The 23,273-nt window shown below is 42.3% G+C and overlaps 1 long non-coding RNA gene across 1 annotated transcript; it reads right to left on the bottom strand.

Annotated features, from left to right (window-relative positions):
- Positions 1 to 2,701: 2,701 nt before the first annotated feature.
- On the bottom strand, positions 2,702 to 22,840 carry LOC146059079 (uncharacterized). Its single transcript, XR_014470144.1, has 3 exons — positions 22,794 to 22,840; positions 22,622 to 22,653; positions 2,702 to 2,962 (listed from the first exon to the last, which is right to left on the bottom strand). It is a non-coding gene; the product is annotated as an uncharacterized LOC146059079 (long non-coding RNA).
- Between the last annotated feature and the right edge of the window lie 433 nt (positions 22,841 to 23,273).

The following is a 23,273-nucleotide window of genomic DNA, read 5'->3' on the forward strand; positions in this document are numbered from 1 at the left end:
TGTGCATTTTTATTATTTTTATTGAACATGTACAACCAATAAAAACTAATTTACTCTTAATCAGGGAAGCAGTAATAAGAAGAGAGGTTTGTATGGATTTTGATTTAGATAATCTCAGAAATATCATATCTTGCAACGATACAAGCAGGCGCTGACAGGAACATATTCATAACACACTATAGCAAATATGTGAGTGCATACACGGTAGTAAAGTGCCGGGGCCTCAATATTCTGGTTGGTGCGGACGGAGCCGAATATTCGGGCAGGACCGTGCGTCCTAAACCCCGCCTTTCGTACGGATCGCTCACTCCGTCCGAATGCGGTAAGCCGCTGACCGCACGGAGCACGAGTGGAATTCTCACGGATACACCTCCTCCATCTCTTGGAACCTCCCCCATCATTCGATGGTCGCAGACACCTCTGCACATGCGCAGACACAAAACATCGGCGGAACGAACGCACGCGGACATTACCGCACCAACCAGAATAAGGGCCATTATGCAGTAGCTAAAATGAGCATGTGCTTGTTTCCTGGTTTAAAGCAGCATGTTCCTTGTTTCTTGCACTATTGTTCAAAATTATTATCCTAAACAAAGCTATCAAATCCCTGTTTGGCTGTTATCCCTAGCTGCCAATGAGCCAGGACTTTGGATATTCTTCAGAGTGTTACATTTGTTTTAAAACCTTTTTAAAATTGTGACTGCACTTGTTAATAAAACATTTGTATGTGTAGAAGGTAATGCACCAGCAGTTTTATTTGTGATTCCCTTTCCGGTACCCTCCATTGGGAGTCAACATTGAAAGTTGAATTACTCATATGTGAATCTGGATAAATTCAATAAATAAATCCACAATGTGGACTTTAAAGCTACTATAAACTGTAAGCTTTTATTCATTTGTCTTTTTGTTTTTTTTGTTGAACATTATTTGACCTTGGCACCTCACTGATGGAGCAAGCTTCACTTTCTCCGAAAGAGCATGAGACCATCATGCTCTTTCAGAGTGCAGCCATGGTCAATTTACAGCGCAGTGACCTAATCTGTATTCATTATAATACAATATATACCACAAACATTCTTAAATTTTCAAAACTGGTGGTACAGTACTTTGCTACCATAGATAAATCTGAAGCTTTCTATATTCTGTGTGTTATTGTGGGTGTATCTGCATGTGAAATGCTACAATACAGTGTTTTACTGGGAAACACTGTAAAATAGCATTTTGTATGTAGATAAAACCATGATCACACATGGCATACATGGCACATTCATACCACTTTGTAAATAAGATGCAATAAGGGCTGATTAACATGAAATGAGGCTAGATGTATGTATGTGGACACATCTGTATTTTTGGATTACCGCCTACTACAACACATAAAAATGAGCCACACCCACTATTGCCTGGTAAGTGATTAGACTTTCTCTGCTGTAATAAAGTGGGCACCTCTATACTCTGGAATGCATAATTGCCCATTTGACTTTGTATTGTACCTTTAATCACACACAGCCTAACCATTTCTGATTTTTTAAGTGGATGATGACCCTACAACACATCCTAACCTGGTCTTGCCTTAAGATCTAAGCTACCTGCACATTTGGATAACTGACATTGGGTTTGGGTTGTCAAGGGTTGACCTTGCCACTGTTGCAATATATATATATATATATATATATATATATATATATATATATATATATATATATATATATATATATATGCTACATCACAAAACTTACCTGGAAAGACTAAAATATCTTAACATGTATAGTTTGGAGCAGAGAAGGGAAAGGGGGGACATGATAGAAATAATCAAATATATGAAGGGTTTTAACATAGTACAGGAGGAACATTTTCTTCAAAGGAAAAGAAGTAAAAGAACACAGAGACATGCACTGAAACTAGAGGGTGGTAGGTTCAGAGGAAATGTTAGAAACAGCTACTTCACAGAAAGGGTAGTGGATAAGTGAAGTAGCCTCCCATCAGAGGTGGTAGAGGCTAAAACAGTAGAACAATTTAAACATATTTGGGATAGGCATATGTATATCCTTACAAAGAAATAAGGATCAAAAAGGGTTGAGATCACCTGAAGGATAAAAAAGGGGCAGACTAGATGGGCCGAATGGTTCTTATCTGCTGTCAAATTCTATGTTTCTATGTTTCTATGCAAGTTTGCCTGTGTGTCAGTTTTCAGATTATGAAGAGGCTTGTCCTGCTTCACCACTATCTGCTGGCTTACATATTATCTATTTTAACTGTTGGAATTCACCAGTTAATATACAGTAGCACAAAATATTCAGGACCTTACACTTAATATTTTTTAAATTCAGATGCACTTTACTTAGTTTAAAAGCATTTTATATGTTGCGAGTAAGAACTATATTGTAACCTTAGAAATTACTTTTAAAAACGTCTCTGAAATATCTTTTATATATAAGATTATTATTGTGCTATAAATGATTACTAGTTTTTATCGGTTCCAGAAATGTGTTGGATGCTGCAATTTAAATTTTTCTATCAATATGGCAGACTTTTCTACTGAATTCACTGGAAATTAAAGAATCAAACATCAAATAAATATACAGTATAAAACTGAAACAGTGATTAGAATAAAATATAAAAAAAATTTCATACTCCTTGCCAACTGAAAAGTAATTTCCTTTGTTCCATTTTACATTCCACATCCTTTCTACTCTCTCTCTATATATTTTATAATTTCCCTTTACTTTGTATTTGTACATTATTACCGCTTATCTAGACAAGTGAACATCCTGCATTTAAATTTGCTAACTTTTTTGACCATACTGTATTAAGTTAAATAAAAAGTTGTTTGAATAGTTATTTAGTTCTTACTGGGAAAAAAAATGCTATTTAAATAGATATTTTAACCACTTACATACCTGTTTGACTGATGCAATTGCATCCCAAGCCATGAAAACCTTCCATTCTGAATTTGATAAGCCTAGAGGTAAAAATATATGAAATGAAATACAGAAGAGTCAACTTGGACATTTTCTTTTTTTGCTTCAATTCTGATGACATGCATACATAGTTACATAGTTATATAGTAGTTAAGGCTGAAAAAAGACTTGCGTCCATCTAGTTCAACCTTGGTTTATTAGCTTAACCCTTGTTTTATGTAGTGAATACTGATATTTTAAAGACAGATTGTTATTTTTATTTGTACACCTGGATGTTTTTAGCCAATAAATGTTTGTCTAACCTTATTTTAAATGTATTTATTGTGTCTGCCGACACCTCCTTACCAGGCCGAGCGTTCCATAGTTTGTCTGCCCTGACCGTGAAAATTTTTTTCCTTCTAAGAGAACAAAATCTTTTTTCTTCTATTCTAAACTTGTGCCGTCGTGTCCTAAAGTCCTTCCTTGTAGTAAAAAGGGCGCTTGTCAGTTCCATATATTGGCCCCTGATGTATTTGTACATTTTAAGCATGTCCCTCCTTAAACGTCTCTTTTCTAGCGTAAATAATCCCAACTTGTTTAATCTGTCCTTGTAGCTTAAATTCTCCATTCCCTTTATTAGCTTTGTTGCTCTTCTTTGGATTTTTTCCAGTTCTATGATGTCCTTTTTATAGTGCGGGGCCTAGAATTGTACTTCATATTCAAGATGTGTCACCAATGCTTTGTACAGTGGCATAATTACTTCTGAGTCCCTAGTTTCCATACCCATTTTTATACATGCTAGTATTCTATTTGCCTTGTTTTTTGCTATATGACATTGAGCACTGCACTCCAATTTGTTATCTATTTGGACTCCTAGATCTTTTTCAAGTTCTGAATACCCCAATACCTCCCCTCTTAGGGTATAACTAGCACATTGGTTATGTCTCCCCAGGTGCATAACCTTGCATTTATCCACATTGAACCTAATTTTTCACTTTTTTGTCCATTCATCTATTTTATTAAGATTGTTCTGAAGCACGGAGACATCCTCTGTTGATCTAATTACTCTGCTCAATTTTGTGTCATCAGCAAAGATGGACACTTTGCTGAGTATTACCACCCCAATATCATTAATAAATATGTTACATAAAATGGGCACTAGTACCGACCCTTGTGGCACTCCACTTAGTACTGGTATCATATTTGCTCTGTGCCATTCACAACCACTCTGTTCTCTATTACACAGCCAGTTCCCTACCCATCTACAAACTCCCAGTTCTTCCATTTTGTTTATCAACCTCTTGTGTGGCACTGTATGAAAGGCCTTAGCAAAATCTAAGAACACCACATCTACATAATTTCCATTATCAAGATTTTTGCTGACATCATCATAGAAGCATAGTAAATTTGTTTGGCATGAATGATTTTTCACAAATTAGCTGGGTCATCCCTTTTTCCTTTTTTGAATATTGGCACTACCTCAGTGAATCTCCAGTCTTTTGCTACCTTACCCGAAGTCAAAAATGTAATACAGTGTGGTTGCTAATTCCACCATTAGTTCCATTAGTACACTAGGACGAATCCCATCTGGGCCTTGTGATTTGTTTGTTTTGATTTTGCTGAGCTGCAATTTTATCTCGTCTGTCGTGAAAGCAATATTAACATCTTGCTTGCTCGTTCCATTTATGGTACCTGTTAGTCCACTGTCTGTTCTCCCCTGGTAAACACTGATGTGAAAAATTTGTTCTGATTTTTCCTTATCCTCTGTAAAGCTTTTACCATCAATATTGGTTAATGAGCCTAAGTTCTCTTTAATTATTCGCTTACTATTGATGTGCTTGAAAAACTTCTTAGGGTTGGTTTTACTCTCAGAGGCTATGCGCTCCTCATTTTCCCTTTTAATTATTTTGATTACGCTTTTACAAATTTAATTTAATTCTTTGTATTTGCTGAATGCCTCATTCACTTTATCCTTATAAAATTTAAAATCTCTTGTCTTATTATTGATTTATTGATTGCTGTCCTTACTTTTTTATCCAACCATGATGGCTTTTTTTATTGAATTTACCTTTACTGCTTTTTGGGATGTATTTAGTTGTTAGTATTTCCCACATTTCCTCTGCATTCTTCCCTTCAAATAACGCTTCCCACTCAATTTATTTAAAAGATTACAGGGGGGTTTATTGCGTGACAGAGTAGCACTGAGGGTAGTGCTCTCTGGGACACAATTCCTGGCGCTCTGCAGTTAAGATTTAGTATTTCCAAGGTATGTGTAATTAATTGGAAAAATTTGCTACAGCTGCTGCAGTAACTCCTGTGGGCCCGTCAGACCCACACAAGAAAGAAAACTAAAGGAAGGGGTTGGAGTAAATTGCGCTGCTGTTTAAATAGTTTCAATATCTGTAACACATTGGCTGTCTAAAAAGAAATGATTTGTGGACACACTGTTGCTTTTAGAAAAATGTTTTATCACAAATAAGTAAATAAATTACAATACATATAAAAATACAGCATCTAAAAAAACAAGACAATTATTAAAAAGAAGAGAATGGGATCCCAATCAATTATTTATAATCTCATTGGTGTATTTATCAATGATAATTCTTTACTGATGGAGTTATTGACCATCAATCTCCTGCCAAAATGAAAAATATAATTGGAAAAAATCGGGCAATAGAACAAAGTTCCGGTTTTAGATGAATTAATAGCTGGCTGATAGCTTACAATGAAGACAGTCACAAGGTATATATTATGCTCACCCGTATAGCAGACCTCGATCCCCTAGGTGTGGTGGGGAGAGGTAGATAGTGTCCAGCAGCTGATGGCCGGCAGCTCAGGTGGAGAGAGAGCTGCACTTCAGCTGGGATGTATAATAAATCGGCAGATGGATTTAGCAGTGGGTATACACTTGTGGCAATTTCTCCTGAGATTCTCAATCCCTTTGAGGTGGATGGGGGGAGAAGCAGGGTGTAATTGCTGATGTCCGGCGGCTCAAAGCTATGGAAAGCCGCGCTTCAGCAGAATAATAAAAGTATACCTGTCCGGTCGCTGGTGATATTATATCACAAAGGTCTCGATCCCCTTAGCACAGTGTGGGGAGAGAGATGATATACACCCGCTGATGTCCAGCGGCACGCAGGATTGTAGAGCCGCGCTTCAGCAGGGCGATGAATATGTACCTGTCCGGTAACTTCCCGCAAGGTGCCACAGAAGTCTCAATCCCCTAGGTATAGCGTGGGGAGAGGTGTCAGGTGACGCGGCTGATGTCCGGCGGCTCGGGAGATGGGAGAGCCGCGCTTCAGCAGGCGGGTGAGCGTCTACCTGTCAGGGAGCAAGATGATGTTCCTATTCAGCCGGGTACTGTGGAGCGGCTGGTTGCCGGTATCTAGCGAAATCTCAAATTTTCGCGGGGAGGCAGGAGGCAAATGGATGTTCTATTGATGGGATCTCTGTCTCAAATAAGTGAATTACGTCAACGCGTTTCGTTCCGTGGTGAGGCTGGGAACTTTATCAAGACGAGTCTCACCACGGAACGAAACGCGTTGACGTAATTCACTTATTTGAGACAGAGATCCCATCAATAGAACATCCATTTGCCTCCTGCCTCCCCGCGAAAATTTGTGATTTCGCTAGATACCGGCAACCAGCCGCTCCACAGTACCCGGCTGAATAGGAACATCATCTTGCTCCCTGACAGGTAGACGCTCACCCGCCTGCTGAAGCGCGGCTCTCCCATCTCCCGAGCCGCCGGACATCAGCCGCGTCACCTGACACCTCTCCCCACGCTATACCTAGGGGATTGAGACTTCTGTGGCACCTTGCGGGAAGTTACCGGACAGGTACATATTCATCGCCCTGCTGAAGCGCGGCTCTACAATCCTGCGTGCCGCTGGACATCAGCGGGTGTATATCATCTCTCTCCCCACACTGTGCTAAGGGGATCGAGACCTTTGTGATATAATATCACCAGCGACCGGACAGGTATACTTTTATTATTCTGCTGAAGCGCGGCTTTCCATAGCTTTGAGCCGCCGGACATCAGCAATTACACCCTGCTTCTCCCCCCATCCACCTCAAAGGGATTGAGAATCTCAGGAGAAATTGCCACAAGTGTATACCCACTGCTAAATCCATCTGCCGATTTATTATACATCCCAGCTGAAGTGCAGCTCTCTCTCCACCTGAGCTGCCGGCCATCAGCTGCTGGACACTATCTACCTCTCCCCACCACACCTAGGGGATCGAGGTCTGCTATACGGGTGAGCATAATATATACCTTGTGACTGTCTTCATTGTAAGCTATCAGCCAGCTATTAATTCATCTAAAACCGGAACTTTGTTCTATTGCCCGATTTTTTCCAATTATATTTTTCATTTTGGCAGGAGATTGATGGTCAATAACTCCATCAGTAAAGAATTATCATTGATAAATACACCAATGAGATTATAAATAATTGATTGGGATCCCATTCTCTTCTTTTTAATAATTGTCTTGTTTTTTTAGATGCTGTATTTTTATATGTATTGTAATTTATTTACTTATTTGTGATAAAACATTTTTCTAAAAGCAACAGTGTGTCCACAAATCATTTCTTTTTAGACAGCCAATGTGTTACAGATATTGAAACTATTTAAACAGCAGCGCAATTTACTCCAACCCCTTCCTTTATTTAAAAGATTCCCAGAATAATTCAAAGTTAGCTTTTCTAAAATGTAATATTTTAGCCGGTCCTGTATGTTGTAGTTTGCAGAAGTTGATTTCGAGTGAGACCATGTTGTGGTCACTGTTCCCTAGGTTTGTTAACACTAAATCCAAAAGTGCTTCATTTCGAGTTGGAGTTTCTACCGATTGTGTGATAAACTGGTCCTTGAGTTAGTTAATGAACCCTCTGCTTTTTTCTGACTTACATTACTCATTTGTCCAATGTCTGGATAGTTAAAATCCCCCATAATTATTACCTTCCCCATATCTGCCAATTTTTTTATTTGGTTTAACAGTAGAGACTCATCCTTTTCATTAACGTTCGGCGGTCTGTAGCACACCCCTATTTAAATTTTATTTTTAGGTTTTTGTTGTTTTCAGTTATCTCTGCCCACACGGCCTCAGTATTATCCTCGTCCATCTACGAGCTAATTTCCTTCTCACACGATTTTAAGTTATTTCTTACATAAAGGCACAACCCCACCCCTTCTATTTTCTCTGTCTTTTCTGAAGAGGGTATATCCCTCCATGTTTAGAGGCCAATCATGCGACTTATTGCACCAAGTTTCTGTTATACCAATTATATCATAATCGTTCCTTGTGGCCACAGTTTCCAGTTCCCCAATTTTTCCTGTCAAGCTTCTTGCATTAGCCAGCAAGCATTTCAGTTTACTATTACTATTTTTCTCTTCATTAAGGTGTGATTGTGTTCTAAATGTGCTACAGATTTTTACTGAATCTAGTATTTTTCCCCTACCCCCCTTCTCCAACCTCCAGGCTCTTGTTTATCCGTTCCTTACTGATCTGGCTTTCATGCCCATAGTTTCTATTTGTTCCCCCCCCCTCATGCCCAGTTTAAAGACTTCTCCAACCTTCTAACCATCCTGCCTCCCAGCACCGCTGACCCCTTTCCATTCAGGTGCAATCTGCCTGTGCCGTATAGATGGCGCCTCTTTGAAAAGGCTGACCAGTGCTCTAGGAACCCAAACTCCTCTTTCCTGCACCATCCCTTTAGCCATGCATTTAGCTCCATTAGTTCCCTCTATCTCCCTAGACTAGCGTGCGGCAAAGGTAATATTTCTAAAAAAATTACCTTGCTTTTAACTTACATCCTAAGTCCCTGAAATCGTTTTTGAGGACACCCCACCTGCCACATGGTCATTTGTGCCAACCTGCACCATGACAGCTGGGTATTTCCCAGCCCCCCCCCTCCTTCCTGTAATCTGTCCACCTGGTCCGCAATGTGCCGTACCCGAGCACCCAGAAGACAACAGACTGTACGACTATCGCGGTCCCGGTAGCAGATTGCCCTATCTGTCTTACGGATGATAGAATCCCATACCACCACCATCTGTCTTTTTGTCCCTGAATCCCTAGCCCCAATTAAGCCTGATGTGCCAGTCCCATGGATGCTAGAGGTACTGGTCACATCCGGCCCCACCAGTTTTGAAGTAACATTCACAGTAGTTTCATCCAGTCTGGGGAATCTACTGGGATTTGTTAAATCAGCACTGGCCTGCCTCTTCCTCCCCTTACTACCCATTCTGACTGAGACCCAGCTAGCTGGCTCACCCTCCTCGTCTATTGCTAATACTCCCTGATCCTCCAAAGTTTCCACCATGAGGTGGAAGCTTTCTTCTAATTTGGGAATGTACCTCAGAGTTTTGATGGCCTGCTTTAGATAAGATATCTGGGCTTCCAAAGCAGTCATCTCTATGCATTTCACACAGATGTATTCACCTGGGATCTTTTGATCCAAGTGCACATACATCTGGCAAGATACACACTGAGTGAGATTGCCTACCTAACTCATGGTCTTTTTAGGGTGAGTACTACAGCTATGTAAGCTACTTAAGGGGGTGCAATATACTATAATATATTATACTATATTATATTATGTTACATTATGTTATATTATTCTGTATTGAGTGGATTCTATCCGGGGGCTATGCTACTGAAGTACCTATATGCCAGTACTGGTGTCAGAATAGAATACAAATAAACAAATAATATACAGCTAAAGAAAGAGGAAAGACAGACAAACACAATATACAATAATTACAATAAACAGAAGAGAAGAAAGAGAAGAAAACAAAGAGAGAGAAAGAGAACAGCTTATACAGTATATACAATTCAATACAATGCAATACAATACAATACAGTACTGTAGCAAAATTGATACAGTTATCTTATACTTGCTGTTTTGGGCAGTCTCCTGGTCTTCCCGATTCGCTTCTCTCTTCATGCTTGCTTCTTCCACTGGACTTTGGACCCGGCTCCCTGTGGAATGCTGCTCACACATTCACACACTGCAACCCGGCTTCTGTCCACCATTGTTCTTAGCTGCCTCCAATCATTCTGTAACACCCCCTCTCGCGGCGTCTGCACACTTCTCCCCGGCACCTGCTCCTGGTACTTGCGACACACAGTCCCTCACTGCTCCTCTTCACTACTCTTCCTCCTCCTCATGTGCGCAGCCGTCTCCCGGGTCACTGGTGTACGCTGCGTGGCCCTGCCATTCAGTCACTCACTTTGTTGTGAGACAAGGTGCCCAGCACCTGCTCTCTCCTCACTCCACTATATACCCGGCCCGGTGCTCCCTCTGCTCTCTGGTGCCTGGTCCTCACATCCGGCACCCTGTTCAGCATTGTCCTTATTAGCACTGCGGGCTTGTGGGCTTGGCACTGCTGGCTTGCGTGTCCCTTCCCAGCGCTCGGTGCCTGGCTCCCACACCCGATCCCTGTGATCCCTGAATGTGCGCCCGGCACCCATGCAACCAGCTTCCTCGTCCCCCTGCTTCCAGCTTCCGGTATGAGTGTCACAGCTCTCAACGCGTCACCTCACAGCTCTCAGCGTCTGACATGCGAGCCATAATGACAACCAATAGGAGTTGCACAGATTCTTTAAAAAAGGGCCACAAAATAATTTATACTGTATATAAAAGCAAATAACAAGGCGTAGCCAAGTTGCAGAGTTCATGGGATGCCAAATAGAGCAATATGGTGAGATTTTAGGAAAGGTGTATGTGTGCATATCTGTATGCTTTATTCTTATTGAATAAAAAGGTGAGAAACATTGAATATGTATTAACTTTTCACTTGTTAGTATTGATATTGAGTTGAATGTATGCCTGCCCTAAGCATGTTTTGCTTAGGGCAGGTATACATTCAACTCAATATCAATGTGTATTTTAGGCTGTATAGCCTTCTGGCTGTATAGCATTCATAGCTGTAAATGGAATTGAACATTTTCACCTGCAATCTGCACCTTTCTATGCTGTATTTTCCACACACTTATTGAACTTTATTGGGTAAATATTTTTTGTTCAGCAATTTCTGCTGCAGTCTGTACCCAAGCAGGAAATCTCTTTGTAGTAGTGGGGGCAGTGGTCTGATATTGATCACACCTTTATCAACCATTTGTTGTGGGTGGAGTTTGATGGTGGATTACAGCCTTCCAGCTGTATAGCGTTCATAGCTGTGAAGTATTTTTAATGTTAATTATTTCATATTAATATAACCTTGGAGATACAATGGAGATAAACATGAGAGGAACAGGACAACAGAACATTCTTCAGTGATCTAGCAACACCAACATTCTGCACACCCTAATATCGCTACTCACCTTTTCTCTGTAACCATTTCAGTGTGCCAGGTTCCACATCAGTTCTCTCTGCGCTGTATATGTCCCTCTACTCCTGCTTCTCATGCTACTTACCCTAACTCTGTATTTATTTTTCTCTTCTCTATTTTGATGCTATCTCTCTGAACTACACTGTGGTACCGGAGCCATGGTTCCTCAATTCTGTGATATACCTATTCACTCTGCATGATTTCTGCCCCCTAGCAGGGTGTGTCATGGTATGGGCCACAGTGCAGGGCTGTTAGGGTCAAGAGTGCAGGTGGAGGGGGGAGAGGACTACTTTGCCCAATCTCTCTACCTGCTACCTCATGTCCTGGCCATCCCTGCCATGCTCACTTCTTGCCTCAGGTCTCCTTACCTGCACCTCATGTCACCTGTCTGTCTCCCCCTCCTTCTAAATTGTAAGATCCTTAGAGCAGGTTCCTCTTCCCTCCTGTTCTCACATCACTCTTCTTGCATTTTCATTACAGATCTCTTACTCACCTACAATCTATACCTGCATCTATTCTCATTCACTTCCCTATATCTCAGCTGTATTGTGTACTAAGAATTGTTCTTTAATTGTGTTATGTCTAGTTCTGTGTACCCTGTACTGTTCTAATGGGTTATATATGTACACCACTGCATACCACTTGTGGCGCCTTATAAATAAAAATATAATAATAATAATAATAGTTTGGTTTTACAATGTGTTACTGTAACCAAACTAAAGGGTAGATTTATCAAGCAATGTAAACAGTGGGTAATTGCCTATAGGAAATTAGCTTTGAGAAAACATTTATACATTCTAAAACTGATAGGTAGAAGCTGACTGGTTTGGTCAATGTGAGTAACTTTCCCACTAGGCCATTCCTCCACTTTAAACAGTGCATGATACAGGGGGATACATACGGGTAACTGGTGGTCAGAACACCAATGCCGGCACCCTGAAGGAAGGAAACCCCGACAGGGGTCAGGTAAGTATACATACCCTCCCCTGCCGATCTAACCCTAACCCCCCTCCCTACTAGTGCCTAAACATAACCACATGCCCCATGGCCTAATCCTAACCCCCCTCTCCTCTGGCCCGCAGCCTGACTGCATTATTCTTACCTTGATTTCTCTGGCATCTCCATTCTCCATTGTAATTATAGAATCACAGCTGAGCATATAATTGTACAAGCAAGGCAATAATATAGATTTTTAGCATATCAAGTAGAAAGATGACACACTCATATTTATTCAAAAGACTAATACGGAAACTCAGATTGGCAATGTATAGAGTTTAGTAAAATGTGGTGTAGGTGGTAGTGTACATTTGTAGAATGCAATGAGGAGAACAGAAACAAGAACATATGATTTCCAATGAGTAGAGCTAATAGTTTAGGTAAGCTATATCATTGAGTACTCTAGGAGAAATCATTTCCGTAGTATTGTCTCTCTTATTTCCCATAGTGACATGACTCATAACCTTTTATTCTTTACTGTAACTGTGTATTCCATGCCATTTTTTTTATCTTTTTTTGCTCAGTCCTTCCCACCTCACACCTCTTCTGACTCCATTTTAAGTTATATCCTGTCCAACTCTCTGTCATAATAGTTTTTCATCTTTACACAGAAAAATAATTGACTTTCATGTTAACCATTTTATATTACTTTACTTTTGTGAAATCATGTAACATTCCATGTCTATTTACAGAACGTAATCATGAGGTGGATTGCTGGGGCAATAAAGGCTGAATATGGACTGAAAAATCCTTGTAAATGTGAAAAACTTTTTTAACAAATAATAAAGCAAACAGAGAACTTCACGATGACCCATATCTCTGTTTCATTATACTTGTTGCTATTTATTTACTGCTTGTACACAACCCAAACAGCAGGATGACTGACGTGGAGAAGATATACTTTTCTCTTAATAATTAAATCTTTCCATTTACAAATCTTATTTTACGCAAGAATAACACCATATTTTATTTTATACGTATATATTAAAAGAATGTTTCAACATCAGAACTTCTGCGGTAATACCTAATCCAGATTAAAAATGATGAGACTGGTTACACCATACACTTAATTTATTCATTGTACCAGTATAATACCAGACACCTCCTGTTTTCATTATACCAATCTACTGCCAGTCATTTCCTGTTTTCATTAGAGCAATGTAATGCTTTCCTCCTACTGTTTTCATTAGTGCAGGACTGTGTAATAGCAACCACCTCATGTTTTCATTATAGAAGAGCTGTGTGGTGCCAGCTGCCACTTCTCTTACTTTACAGGATAATATTTGACCAGAGAAATGTTTGCATTCTGGGGGAAAGCTTGAAAATATATTGAACGTTCTTATTATTTGTGATGATACTTTTTTCCTATTTTATCTCACAAACTGAAAATTAAAAAGATCTATAATACGACTTATGGCCACAACATTTCCACTGTAGAAAAAGAGATTGGTTTCCTGTCAAGAGATTTTGAAATATTGTTCCATGTCGTATTTTGCTTGAAAAAAAATATATTTGCAAAGCACATTTGTTCTGCATTCAAGAATTTGATAGAAAGTTCATCCTTCCATGAACAATGCAATTCCTTATTATTTTCTAATTAGTAAGTTATTAACATCATTGAACAGGGTAAGTGGCAGATGTGTGTACGTTTTGCAAAAATAATTAAAAGGTATTAAAACTTGAATCATATTATTGTTTTCCATGAAATAGTCAAATATATCTCCGTTGTAGGTCCAACACAAAGACCCAACTTGTCTTTGAAAATGACAGCTGCCACCCAAAGTAAAGATTTAAAGACATCACAAACAGAAATCACTGCAGGTGATTCTGAATCTGATGCTTAACTTCAGAATACACATGCTATTCAATTATCCTATTGCATCTTAAAGTGTGCTTATATTGATTTTATAATGCCAACAGTGTTATGAAATGCATGAGGAAACACAGCATATTGCTAGCATGATATTTCAAATCTGGACCATTGTTTCCACAATATCTATATCCTGTGTTTAGTACTGTTATGACAACTAGGTAGATGGTGCTAGTTGGTCCCCCCCCCCCCCATTACAGCATAGAATCCAGAAGCTGCTGGTACCAGGAATACTGTGTCCTGCAGGTTTGTGTTTGCACATGAATGACCACCCTTATACTTAAGATAGCAAATATTTTGAAAAAATAATAAATTCAAGTGCAGATTTGGTTTTGTCAAAATATTTATATAAAACCTTATTTTTTTTACTATTTTGGAAAGGTGGATTATTAGCAAAACAAGAATCACAATATTTTTGAATACATAGTAGTCTGTATAAGACAAAAAATATCACATTTGATTTTGGTACCCTTTCCTGGCTTACCATGGTGTGTTGGAATGTGTAAAAGGCTAATGGTAGTCTGTAACAAACAATGTGCAATTAGTGTGGGTACCAGAAAATGGCATCAGCACAAGGCTGAGAAAACTTGAGCAGCAAAGAGGAAAAAGGGGACACTATTTTATTCTTAATTTTATTAAGGTTTCAATGGCCCACAACCCTGATACTACCTTCCAGTGGTACAGTCTTGCTGTGTTTAACATTGAGCTGGGTATCTCTGCACTCATTCACGCTGCACAGATCACCAAGTCTGATGCTAAAAGAGACTATAACATTATTATTACTATTATTATTATTATTATCATTATTATTATTATTATTATTACTAGCTGACCCGCCCGGCGTTGCCCGGAAAAACCTTGGGGTTTCTTTATTTCCAAAATTGCTGAAAAATGTCATCTTACAGTATTCTGTGGCAAAGACCTAAGATTGAAATTTGTTATAGATTCCACCATAATGTTAGAATGTGTTTGCATTGATACTCAATGATGGCAATGAAATCAGGTGTGGTGTTGTTGTTTGAAACACAACGCTCCTGAGTTGAAAACTTGTATGTGTTGATGAATTCCACATCCACTCCTGAGATTTAGCACCCACATCCACATCCACTCCTGAGATTTAGCACCTACCTTCTGAGGGTCAGAAATCGGTACAAAATCAGAAAGGGACATGTCCACACCTCAATTTCTATACTTTCAATGGTACAGTTTCTAGGGTGTGTAATTACAGGCGCTGAGTGTGTGGGGTCCGAGGTGGGTGTTACTTACCACGCCATAATTAATTAAAAATTCACTGCTCCCTGCCACTGCCACTCCCCTCACCGAACCTGCCTGCAGCAGTCTCTGAGGTCTGAGGATCTGTAAAGCACATGCACCGAGCATCTCTACCAAACAGTGGGGCAGCCCCTGAGTGTGGGAGCAGGTCCGCGGGCCTGCCCACATGATGTCATGACGCGACGCACACTATCCGCAACACTGTAATGCACCACTGGGAATGGGTGCAATGGGCCAAATTCTTCCCTACACCCGCCGGGCCAATCCACTGATCCAGCCATCACAATCATCAATGGATGCATTGATAAGGTTTGGAGTTTAAGAAGTTGAAGAATAAGACTGAGAAAAAGAATTGCCATGTTACAAAGTGTACAATTTGCTCACTAAATCGTGAAAAAAATGTAAGTGTACATAGAAGTACAATCAAGAAATGAAAGTAGGATTAAAAAATAAGTTCTGATTTAAACTGATAATTGTTTGGATGGGGTGGGTTGTGAAACAAATCTATAGGTGAGGGTATGGATATTGTGGGCATAATTGGTGTTTGTTACACCTACAGGGGGCCCTCAATTGATGGGATTTTCACTACAGTGTCACGGTCACAGTGTCACCATAGGGGGATTCCCAATTGGGGTCCAGGTGTTCTTTTAGGGACCCTTTACAATCCTGTAGGTCTTTTCTTCTTGAGCTTAGAGTCTCCCTTAATGATAGTCAATCACTGAGGGAGACCGTAGGCTCCAGGAGAAGAGACCAACGGGATTGTAAAGGGGTCCCTAAAAGACCACCTGAACCCCAATTGGAAATCCCCCTACGGTGACACTGTAGTGAGAATTTCTCATCAACTGGGGACCCCCTGTAGGTGTACCAAACACCAATTATGCCCACAATATCCATACCCCCTCCACCTATAGATTTGTTTCGCAACCCACCGCCATCCAAATAATTATCAGTTTGAATCAGAATACATTTTTTTATCCTACTTTCATTTCTTGATTGTACTGTACTTCTATGTACACATATTTTTTTTACGATTTATTGAGTAAATTGTACACTATAACGTGACAAATCTTCATCTCAGTCTTATTCTTCAACTTCTTACACTCATAACATTTAAACAAATGCATGCAGCGCTCATGCCCATCAACCAAACATTATCTATGAACCAAAAGAGTCTGGGAAACCCTTAAGGCAGAGCTGTGCCTGATATCCAACTGACTAACAGGGTGAGTGCAGTGTACCCACTTTGTATTGATCAATGGGTGCATTGGCCAGGACAAAGATTTCTCAGTGCAACTGGCTGGGGAGCGCAGTGACAGGCTGGAGGACTGGAGAGACGGATATGGGGAACAAAGTAGAAACGGTACATTAGGTACAGTTTTTATTTGCCGGTACAGACGGTTAAATAAACGGCAAATTATTTTTTATGTGTTCTGTGTGTTTGTGTGTGTTGTACTGTTTTTGTGTGTGTGTTGTAGTGTATGTGGTTGTGTGTGTTGTATTGTATGTATCTGTCCAATGCGTAAGTGTGTGAGGTGTGCTACGTATATACAGTATGTGTTTGTTGTGTCTTTCTGTATCTGTGCAATGTTTAAGTGTGTGTTGTGTGTGTGTCGTACTGTTTTTTGGGTGTGTGTGGTGAATGTGGGTGTGTGTTGTGCTGTTAGAGGTATGTTATGTGTGTGTGTTGTGTGTATCTGCCCTAGGTGTAAGTGTGCAAGGTGTGCTATGTATAAATCTGTGTGTGTGTAGTGTGCTGTGTGTATCTGTGCAATGTTTAAGTGTGTGTTTTGTGTATTGTACTGTTTTTGGGTGTGCGTTGTAGTGAATGTGGGTGTGTGTTGTACTGTGAGTGTTGTGTGTATCTGCCAAATGTGTAAGTTTGTGATGTGTGCTACGTCTATATGTGTGTGTAGTGTGCTTTGCGTATCCTGGCAATGTTTAAGTGTGTGTGTGTTCTGTGTGTTTGTTGTACTGTTTTTGGGTGTGTGTTGTAGTGTTTATGATTTGTATTGTACTGCATGTGGTGTGTTGTGTGTGTGTATCTGTCCAATGTGTAAGTGTGTGAGGTGCTCTACGTATAAATGTGTGTGTTGTGTGCTATGTGTGCGTATGTGGTGTTCTGTTACTGTGTGTGTGTGTGTGTGCGCGTGTACAATGTGTATGTGTGTGTGTTGTGTGGTCTATGTATATCCTCAATTATTTCCTAATTGTTTAAAGCCTTCACCATAATGTTAGAATGTGTCATTCATACTCAATGACAGCAATGAAATCAGGTGTGGAGTTGTTCCTTTGCAAACGGTTTCCCAGATCATCGATCTTTTCCCCAGAACATCAATGAAGGTAAATTACAACTTGGTGTTTTTTAAATTTCTAAGTGAAATTTCCCAAAAACGGCTTCGAGGTGCACACCACCGAGTCCAGAGGTACCTTGTTGCTGAATTTGGTGTCTCTGAGTGCCACGGTGTGTCCGCAATGCGACGGACACGCACACACACACGCACACAGATTCTTCAACTTATTATATAGATTATATTTCAACCAAATAGAAAAATAGCATACACTGAAGTGCAGAAATCGATATTGCGAACACATGGCAGTATGTATGTGTGTGCACTTAACCTGCGGTTGCCCTTTTATAAGATGAAACCAAAGTGTAAGGAGGGGGATGCGCCCAATGTTCCCTCAATTTAATTATTTATTAAAGCATAAATACAGATGAATCTGGCCTCGTTGTTGCTGGCGAACCGCCAGCAGTATGCTGCTGGCGATCCGCCAGCAACACGGCGCCTCTATCTGACTGAGACGCGCGTGCGTCCCGCACGCACGCGCGTCTCAGTATCCGGGCGGCGAGGCGGCGAGGCGGACGCAATACTGTCCGCCTCCCGCTCAAGGGGGCTGGGGGGGACCCGAGGCACTGCGGGGGGGTGCGGTCGCCCGGTGTGGGCACCGGGCGACCAAGGGCAGCACCGTCGGAAGGGGACGCGCGCGCACCTCGTGCGCGCGCGTCCCCTTCTGGCATACAGATGGCGGCGGGGCAGGGGATGGCGATGGCGACGCCATCGCCATCACCTGCAAAGATGAATCCCGCTACATCAGTAGTGGCAAGACTACCATTTGGGCAGCATGTGCATTGCACCAAGGCCCCTTAGGACAAAGGGGCCCACTTCTGCACAGATAAGCAATGAATTATCCCCTGGGCCCCCCACAGACCATTTTCAGCATGAATGGTCCAGCAGAGGGAGCAAGGTGGACCCCACTGTCCAAGGGACCTGCCTCTTACCTTAGGGCTGACCTTTTCTGTACCAGCTGATAGAATACTGTCATCTATCAGCACTATTGGTCACAGCCATATACTGTCTCTCGTAAATATATCACTGTACATTTTTCCCATTAACTGCTGTCTGTGAATTAAAGGCAGCTCACACACAGAACAGAAACCACTATGTGCCTGCTCCCACCAGGGTACATGTTCCCTGTTCTTCACAACACGCCGGACATTGTGCTTGTACCCTGGCCACCCACTGCCTCTCCCTGTCATACTTTCTCTGTATCCCACTGCTCCACAACGCCCTCTGCATCCCATTAAATTTCTTCCCCCTGCCCTTCCTTCTTCCCTGCTTTCCACTGTCACCTTCTGCCTCTCCCTGTCACCCACTGCTGTGTAGCATATTGTCAACTACAGTAGGGTTGACTGGAGGTGGGGGAGCCAAAATATATTTTTGCACCTGGGACAACAACTCACAAGTTTCGCCAATGGTTAAGATTGAAGATAAAATTCACTAATTTTACCATCATTTTTTTCAAGTGGATCCATAAAGCTTGGTGTAAATAGATTATCAGTTCAAGGACCACAATGTGGACATGTGACTTCATCCAAATCCAAAAAAAGAAACATCTAAGCCAGTGGTTCCCAAATTATTTTGGTTTAAGGCACCCTTTGGGTCTCTATGATTTCATCAAGGCACCCTTAAGCCAAAATAATTACCAAACAGTCCATTTTTTAAAGTATTTGGCTCAAAATAATGCTTTTAGTATTTAGATCAGCTAAAAAATACTTAATTTTTGCAAAAATATTAAACATAAATTCAAGGAAAAATAATAAATTGGTACTCTTTACCTAACACGGCGCCCATCGCGGGCATCGCGGGTACATTTATGTGTGCCCGCGACGTGACCGACGCGATGCTCACGATTTCCCATTGAAACCCATGTTAAACATGGACATCGTGTCGGTCGCGTCGCGGCCGGCTATAAATGTGCACACGATGGCCCCGACGCGATGCCCACGATTTGCCATAGGAATTAATGTTAAAAGACCCGATGGACACGATTTTAATGTTAAATGGCTCAATGGACCCGATTTTAGCATAGGAAACAATGTTAAATGTGCCTTAGAGCCCAAATACTTACCCTGAACTCAGAAATGGCCCCCCCATTTTTTTACGCCACCCCACGATCAACGTGAACCCGAAGCGTGGCGAGCGCAGCGAGCCCGCGAGGGGCGGCGGTACGCGTCCTCCGACCTTTTCATACCCCCACTATCCACGTCGGCGTGGAGTTAAGAATAGAATAGTGTGGCGAGCGTAGCGAGCCACCGAGCCCGAAGCGCGGCGAGCGCAGCGAGCCCCGCGAGGGGACGCGGATACCTTTACAGCTAGACGCGTCCCCTCGCGGGCTTCACAGGTGTCCGTGGCGACGCGGACACCTGTGAAGCCCGCGAGGGGACGCGTTTACCTGTGAAGGTATCCGCGTCCCCTCGCGGGGCTCGCTGCGCTCGCCACGCTTCGGGCTCGGTGGCTCGCTGCGCTCGCCACACTATTCTATTCTCAACTCCACGCCGACGTGGATAGTGGGGGTATGAAAAGGTCGGAGGACGCATACCGCCGCCCCTCGCGGCCTCGCTGCGCTCGCCACGCTTCGGGTTCACGTTGATCGTGGGGTGGCGTACAAAATTGGGGGGGCCATTTCAGAGTTCAGGGTAATTATTTGGGCTCTAAGGCCCATTTAACATTGTTTCCTATGCTAAAATCGGGTCCATTGAGCCATTTAACATTAAAATCGTGTCCATCGGGTCTTTTAACATTAATTCCTATGGCAAATCGTGGGCATCGCGTCGGGGCCAACGTGTGCACATTTATAGCCAGCCGCGACGCGACCGACACGATGTCCATGTTTAACATGGGTTTCAATGGGAAATCGTGAGCATCGCGTCGCGTGCGGGCATGTTTAGCCCGCATACGACGCGACCGACACAATTTTTTACCCCACGATGCCCACGATCAAGATCGTGGGCGCCGTGCTAGGTAAAGAGTACCAATAAATTTTATATAGTTCCTGACTTCTCTAGCGGCACTCCATGGCTGAATTGTGCAATGCATGAAGGTATGCAATGCATGAAGGGATGGAAAGTTCTGCTTTCTGCTTCTCCGTGTCGTTCATACTGTATTTGCCTTCTCAGGATTGCAGAATCTGAACATCAGTGCAGAAAATGCATGCAAGCTAAAGGTATTTCTGATAGTAGCCCCATTTCCGCAGGCAGTGCTCTATCAAATGGACCCACTGCCTCAGCTTGCGCTATATCCCACTGATGCTCTCCCTCACCCCGCACCCTACACTTTATCAAACTGACCTAATCCCTCACCATGCAGCCTGAGCATTATCACACTGATGCAATCCCTCACCCTACTGCCTACGCAATATCACACTGATGCACTCCCTCACTCTGTGGCCTGTGCTCTATCACACTGATGCAATACCTCACCTTGCTGCCTACGCAATATCACACTGACGTGCTCCCTCGCTCTGTGGCCTGTGCTCTTTCACACTGACACAATATCTCACCGTGTGATGCCTGCGTACTACCAGATTGACATGCTCCCTCACTCTGTGGCCTGCGCTCGCTCATACTGACATGCTTCCTCACCGTTCAGCCTGTGCTTTATCACACTCACTCTGTGGCCTGCGCTCTATTACTCTGACACGCCTCTCACTGCATGACCTGCTCTCTATCACACTGACGCGCTCCCTAAACATGCAGCATGTTCTCTATCACACTGATATGCTCCCTCACCCCACTGCCTGAGCTCTATTACACTAATGTGCTCCCTCACTGTGTGGCCTGCACTCTTTCACACTAATTCTCTCCCTTACCCCTCAACCTGCCCTCTATCACACTGACGCAATCACTGCGCGGTCTGTGCTCTATCACACTGACGCAATCACTCACTGCGCAGTCTGTGCTCTCATAAGTGCTTCCAAAAACCTCCACCCTGCAGCCTAATCCCCATCTTACCGAGCCCCCCCCCCCCCCCCCCGAAGCCTAACCCTAACCCACATACTACATATACACACACACACAAACATGCACACACATCACTCTTACTATCAAAATAACAGTGAAGTCTTGCTGGGTAGGCCAGGAAATGCAGAAGTCTCTCCTCTCCCATTTTGCATAAAGCAGCAGCTGGCAGATGCCATATTCAACTCTAGCTCCGCCCCGAGTCCTGTGAAGCTCCGCCCCTATCGGACCACGAAGCTCCGCCCCATGTAGCCAAGACCGTGCAACTCCTTCCTTACCCTGTTGTATGTTCCAGGGGCTGAGGGAGAAGAGAGGCTAGTGGCAGTACTGACTGCCGGATGGCCCTGCTTTGGGAAACCTCAGATCGGTTGTGCTCTTTGACTCCCCCTGTCATCAGGAATGCAAGCCCCCTCCCTTCTCCTATCACCCAATAACAATTCCCCTGCCCCCAGCTGACTACACACACTCACTCACATCCGCCCGCCCACCTGTCCTGAGTGCATCGATCTGGCCTGCCTGCACTGCACGCTGGCTGACTCGGACTCTGCTCACACTCCCAGTGCTCAATAATACAGGACTGGCTTGCAACAGAAAGACATGCTGCTGCCAGCGCAGTGGCACCCCAAAGAAGCCTTGGCGCACAGTTTGGGAACCACTGATCTAAGCATTCAAGTAAAACATTTTTTGGCTATTTTAATACCCAAACTTTGCAGAAAGAATTGTCTCATATTTAGGCCAACACTATTGTGATAGTTGTTTCAATCAATTTTTTTTTGCAAATATTGTTTGTCAAAATTCATCACTTGGTTACCTGCTGTCTACAATTTATTGTTCCAAGAAAACAGAGCCTAAAAAACAAGATACTATTGACAAAAAAGTTATCTTTCCTAAATTATTTATAGTGATATACAAGCAATGAACTTTTGACACTATAGTACATTCACTACTGACCTTTAAGTTTTTCTGTAGCCATTCAATTCAACCTAATCGTTTTCATAGGGATAAGACACATAAATGTTTTAGTACGCATTTACAAGATAAAATGAGAGGTAGTACTAAGAAATATTTCCAGAAACATAATGCTTATTGTACTGTAAGCAGGCTGTAGCATGGATTAGATTACCTTGCAGTTACTGAATGGGACCAGCTCCTCAGTGTGTATCATTTTACCATCGCTACATCAGTAGTGGCAAGACTACCATTTGGGCAGCATGTGCATTGCACCAAGGCCCCTTAGGACAAAGGGGCCCGCTTCTGCACAGATAAGCAATGAATTATCCCCTGGGCCCCCCACAGACCATTTTCAGCATGAATGGTCCGGCAGAGGGAGCAAGGTGGACCCCACTGTCCAAGGGACCTGCCTCTTACCTTAGGGCTGACCTTTTCTGTACCAGCTGATAGAAGATTTCTGTCATCTATCAGCACTATTGGTCACAGCCATATACTGTCTCTCGTAAATATACCACTGTACATTTTTCCCATTAACTGCTGTCTGTGAATTAAAGGCAGCTCACACACAGAATAGAAACCACTATGTGCCTGCTCCCACCAGGGTACATGTTCCCTTTTCTTCACAACACGCCGGACATTGTGCTTGTACCCT

Source organism: Crinia signifera, chromosome 2 (assembly GCF_055691185.1).
Source record: "Crinia signifera chromosome 2, ASM5569118v1, whole genome shotgun sequence".
In the NCBI taxonomy this organism is placed as follows: Eukaryota; Metazoa; Chordata; class Amphibia; order Anura; family Myobatrachidae; genus Crinia; species Crinia signifera.